This window comes from Heterocephalus glaber, unplaced genomic scaffold (assembly GCF_053883595.1).
Source record: "Heterocephalus glaber isolate CG9 unplaced genomic scaffold, H.glaber_assembly_v1.0 deba00001608, whole genome shotgun sequence".
NCBI lineage: Eukaryota > Metazoa > Chordata > Mammalia > Rodentia > Bathyergidae > Heterocephalus > Heterocephalus glaber.
In genome coordinates, this window is record NW_028258379.1 from 3,369,796 (window position 1) to 3,375,933 (window position 6,138).

Genomic DNA, 6,138 nt, shown 5'->3' on the forward strand with positions numbered 1-6,138 from the left:
TTTAAAAAGTTTCTGCTCAGCAAAAGAAACAAACAACAAAGTGGAAAGACAACCTAAAAAATGGAGAAATATTTGCCTATTAGTCATCAGACAGAAAACTAGTATCTAGAATATATAAGGAACTCCAAAAATTAGATCATTCACAATAAATGAACCCATAAAAAGTTAGCAAGTGAAATGAATATACAGTTCACAGAGGAAGCAGTACAAATGGCCAGTAAGTACCTGAACAAATGCTTAAAATCACTACCCATTAGGAAAATGCAAATCAAAACAATACTGAGATTCTATCTTAACCCAGAAAGAGTGGTTATTATCAAGAAATCAAATAGCAAATGATGGAGAGGTTGCTCATTTTTTGTGAGAATGTAAACTACTACAATTATGGAAATCAGTATGGAGATTCCTCAAAAAACTAAGACGAGAAATTCCATTTTACCTGGCTCTTTTCCTTCTAGGTATCTTCCCAAAAGTGTTAAAAACATTATATTACAATGATATATGTATATCTGTGTTCATAACAGCACAATTCATAGTACCTAAATCTTGATAAATGGATAAAGAAAATGTGATATTTACACAATGGAGTACTACTCTACCATAAAGAAAGATAAACATGAGTCATTTGTATGAAAATGGATGCATCAACCACTGTGAAAATCAATATGGAGATACCTCAAAGAACTAGGACTGGAAGTCCCATTTGACCCAGCTATTCCCCTGCTGGGTATCTTCCCCAAGGAATTAAAAGAATCATACCACAGTGATATATGTGCACCCATGTTCATAGCACAGTTTGTAACAGCTAAAACTTGGAAGCAGCCCAAATGTCCATCAACTGGAGATTGGATAAAGAAAATGTGGGTTTTTTTAATAAAATGGAGTACTACTCAGCCATAAAAATGAGAAATTAGAGACATTTATAGCTAAATGGATGCACATTGAGGGGATACTCTTAAGTGAAATATATAGGACACACATGTCTAAATACCAAATAGTTTCTCTAGTGTGAGAAACTGAAAGTGTAAATAAGGACTAAAAGGTATAATAGATAATGTGAAATAGGAAGAAAAGGGGCAAAGGGGAAGGGGAAGTGGGAGGGGAAAGGAAAGAAGGGAATGGAATTACTATGAGAAAATTAAAAAATGGAAACAAAATCTTTGTAAATAGGGAGGGATGGAGGGGTTGAAGGGAGGGCAGGGGAAGGGGGAAATATAAGAATCAAGAGAGATTATGTAAAGCTGCAAATTTCCAATGATGAATGTCATTATATTGTATACCTAAAATGTACCAATAAAATAAAATTTTAAAAAAGTAAATGGATGCACCTTGAGACCATAACATTAAGTGAAATAAATCAGATGCACAAGTTTAAAAATTGCATGATTTCTCTTTTATGAGAAACCCGAATTATAAATAAAATACAAAGTAAAGGTAGATAACAGGAAATAGGGAGATAGGTCTTTCCAAAGGGGAAGGGGATCAAGAAATTGCAGGAGTGAAGAAGGAGGAAAAGGAGATTTGAAAAAGGAATTAAAATTTGCTATGTACATGTGTGAGCTCCACATAAGTAATGTAAACATCACATACTGCAAACATGTGCTAATAAAAGAACGAATAACTACATAGGAGCAAATTAGAATAATTGCAAAGCTACATGCTGAAAATTATAAAACACTATTGGGATATTAAATTATATCTAGATAAACAGAAATAATATTTCTTCCATAATATTGTCCTTAGGAAGATATGAAATAATCAACGTGGTGCCACAAGGTAAGAATTAGGTGATCAGTATTTTCCAGTTGCCCTCCACGCTTTGTTGTGTGTGTAAACCTAAAGTCGCCGACTATAGACACACAATGCTTGCTATAAAATGAATGTTTATAGGGCCGGGGATTTAGCTCAGTGGTTTCGCCTGCTGCACAAGCGCAAGGACTGGAGTTCAATCCCCGGTACCAAAAAAAAAAAAAAAAAAAAGAATGAATGTTTATATCTCCTGAGAATTTGTTATTGAACCTTAATCCCGACCCACCCAATCCCACCCAATGCTCTCAAAGCTGCTGCTACAGGCCCCAGTGAGACCAGACAAGCAGCTTGAAGTTCCTGCGGCCGTCCCAGGCCACGGCCACGCCCAGGGCACGGTGAGGTCCACTTAGCCACGCGTGCGCCTCCAACGCTCAGGTCCCCCGCCCCGTGCACCACTTACCTTCTGGCTTTTCTGCTCCCTGATCCCACACTACAGAGGCACGGGAGATTATAAAGACCCTTGTCCTCAGCGCCACAAGATAGAGCAGAAGTTAGTAACAGAAAGAGGGCTTCTCAGGCTCTTTCATGAAAACAGAAGCTCAGCGGAAAAGTAAAGAGAATCTCTACAATAAAGGCACATCAGACCACTGTACTTGGTCTGCTTGCTGGCTTGCTGAGACTCATTGACTTGTGTATGCACAGAGATTACTACTTTGCCTACTGTGACAGCAGAGACAAACCCTGAAGGAGGGCCATAATTTCTAGTGCTATTTGCAAAAAAGAAAAAATTGGTTTTTCTTATTTTTGATTCTTAATTTTTACTTTTTTTCTACTCTTCAAAGTTTTACTTTTCTTTCTTTTCTTTCATCTTCTCTTTCTCTCTCATTCTCTCGCTGTCCCACATTGCTCCTCATCTCCCCATTTGTTCCTTTCTGCACTGAATTCGGATTTCTCCCTTACTGTTCTTTTCTTCTCTTTTTCCTTCTCTTGATTATCATTAGGTTTAAAGGAAAATAAATTTGGTATCTAGCCTCTCTGTTGCTGTTAGGTGATTCTATTCACATCTTTGTTCTTTCATTCTGCCATTTTCTCTTGCGTTTAACAACTTCTTAGAGTTTGTGTGATCTTTTTGTGTCTTCTAGCCTCACCACTAATCTTACCTGTTCTTTCTACCTGTCCCTCCCTCCCCAACTCCTTTTAGTTCCCCACCCTGAAGGGAAAAGTTGCTATATTGAAGAGTTTATTCATTATAAACTTACATGGGGTTGGTCCTTCATTTTAATTTAGCTCACATAGTTAAAAATGATAGATTAATAACCACCACAAATTGTAATTTTCTAAGCTGTGCTTGATGCTATGGTATTGCTATGTCATTTAGGCTAATGTGTTGTGATTGATCTAATTAGTTTTCCTTCCTGGTATAAGAAAAATATAATAGCTCCAGAGTCATTAGAGTCTCAAAAGCCAAACACAAGCCATATCTAGAAGACACCTCTGAAAAGCAATCATTCCACAAGGGTTCTAAACACAAGCAATAAAGATACCTACATTAAGCACTTTTGAAATATCAACCCAGGAATTAAATCAAGGGCAGTACCAAAAACAAAAATGAGAAGACACTTAAGCAAGGCACAAACACAGGCTTCCATGCCACAAAAAGGAAATTCTGGGGGAAATGAGGTGGGAAACTCTGATAAGCAACCCCTTGGACACCCTGAACTGATAGCACAGGAAGTAACAAAGCAGATGCATGAGGCTCTAGAAAATTTCAAAACAGAAATAATCTCCTAGATAAATACAGACATGGGGAGCAGAGTGAAAGACATGATTAGAAGCTCTAGAGCAGAAACAGATAAGAAAATAGATGAGATCAGAAACATGCTGGAAGCCATGAATGCCCAGCATAAGAAAGAAATGGAAAACATGATCGCTCAACATAAGAAAGAAATGGAATCCATGAAATAGATTCAAACAGATATTCAGGAGATTAAAAACTCCATTGAAAGCATGCAGAGCAGACTAAGAGAATATGAAGACAGAATATCAGATATAGAAGATAGGTTTGCGGTTAAGGACCATGAAAACAGAGATTTCTTAAAGATAGCAAGGGACCATGAGAAATCAATCCAACAGCTGCTAGATGATGCAAAGAAGAATAACATAAGAGACTCATAGGAGTCCATGAAAAAACAGGAGAAAGTACAAGGGACATAAAAAAAACCTGTTCACAGAAATAATAGTAAATAACTTCCTAGGCGGACAGAGGTAGAGAGTTGGACATACAGATAAGTGAGGCATATAGAACTCCATCCAGCCACGACCCCAAAAAAATCTTCACCTAGACATATAATAGTCAAGATCCCAGAAACCCAACAGAAGAACAAAATTCTACAGGCAGTTAGAGAAAAGAAACAAATCATCTACAAAGGAAAGCCCATCAGAATCACGGCAGTTTTCTCAACACAAACCCTCAAATCAAGGACAGCCTGGAGTGAAGTATTTCAAGCCCTAAAAGAAAAATCTTCCAACCTAGACTGTTGTATCCAGCAAAATTATCTTTCAAAATCAATGGGGAAATTAGATACTTCCATGACAAAGAACATCTGAGAAATTTTATGAACACCAAACCAGCACTCCAAACAATTTTAAGCAATATCCTAGAAAAAGACAATGAAGGTCACAACTCCATGAGGCCCAGCAGAGAGAAGGCACCACGCAAGGTAAGACATTAAAGCAAAAGGGAGGAAAATAAGAAAAAGAGCCAACAAGAGTAAAACATCATGACAAGGATGAGTCAATATCTGACAATTATAACTATCAATGTTAATGGCCTCAATTCACCAATCAAAAGAAATAGACTGGCAGAATGGATTAAGAAGCAAAACTCAGCAATATGCTGTATATAAGAAACACACCTAACTCAAAAGGAAATCCATAGACTGAAAGTAAAAGGATGGAAAACAGTTCTCCATGCAACAGGAACCCAGAAAAAAGCAGGCATAGCAATCTTATTTGCAGACAAAGTAGATTTCAAACCAAAACTAATTAAAGGAGACAAAGATGGTCACTACATCCTTGTGAAAGGAACAATCCAAGAGGAAGAGATGATAATCCTAAATGTATATGCACCAAATACAAATGCCCCCAACTATACAAAACAAATATTCATAGACATGAAAAACCAAATAAGCACTAATACAATTGTTGTGGTGGACCTTAACACCCCTCTATCACAAATAGACAGGTCAACTAGGAAAAAAATTAACAATGAAATTCTAGAACTAAACCAAGCTATTGAACAAATGGACCTAAAAGATGTTTACAGAGTGTTCCACCCCACAAAATCAGAATACACATTCTTTTCAGCTGCACATGGGTCATTCTCCAAAATAGATCACATGCTAGCTCATATGACATATCTAAGTAAATGTAAAAGAATAGAAGTTATCCCCTGTATATTATGAGACCATAGTGGAATACAATTGGAGATCAATAACATAAGAAACTACAAAACACCCACAAACACATGGAAATTGAACAACACCCTCCTGAACAATGAATGGGTGACACAGGAAATTAAAGAAGAAATTAGACAGTTTCTACAAGTAAATGATGATGCCAGCACAACATACAGGAATCTGTGGGACACAATGAAAGCAGTTCTACATGGGAAATTCATAGCAGTGAGTGCCCATATTAGGACAACAGAGAGAACTCAGTTAAATAACAACTCAGAATCTCAAGCTCCTAGAAAAATAAAAGCATAACAAACCCAAAGCTCATACAGGAAAGGAAATTATAAAGATCAGAGCAGAAATCAATGGAATGGAGACTAAGAGAACAATACAAAAAAATCAATGAATCAAAGAGTTGGTTTTTTGAAAGAATAAATAAAATTGATAAGCCTTTAGTCAACCTTATCAAAAAAAGGAAAGAAAAGGATCAAATACATGCAATTAAGAATGAAAAAGGTGAAGCCACAACAAATCCAGCAGAAATCCAGAGAATCATCAATACATACTTTGAGAACCTGTACTATAATAAAATGGAAAGCACAGAAGAAATGGACAGATTCCTAGATACATATGAATTGCCAAAATTAAATGAAGAAGATATAGAAATTCTAAACACCCCAATTACAATGAGTGAAATTTAAAATGTAATAAAAACCTTACCAACAAAGAAAAGCCCAGGTTCTGATGGCTTCACTGCTGAATTCCACAAAACATTTAAAGAAGGACTATTGCCATTACTCTTTAAACTCATCAAGGAAATTGAAAGGGAAGCAAGGCTTCCAAATTCATTTCTGAAAGCAAGTGTTACTTTGATTCCAAAACCAGGGAAAGACCCAACCCAAAAAGAGAACTACAGACCAATCTCCCTAATGAA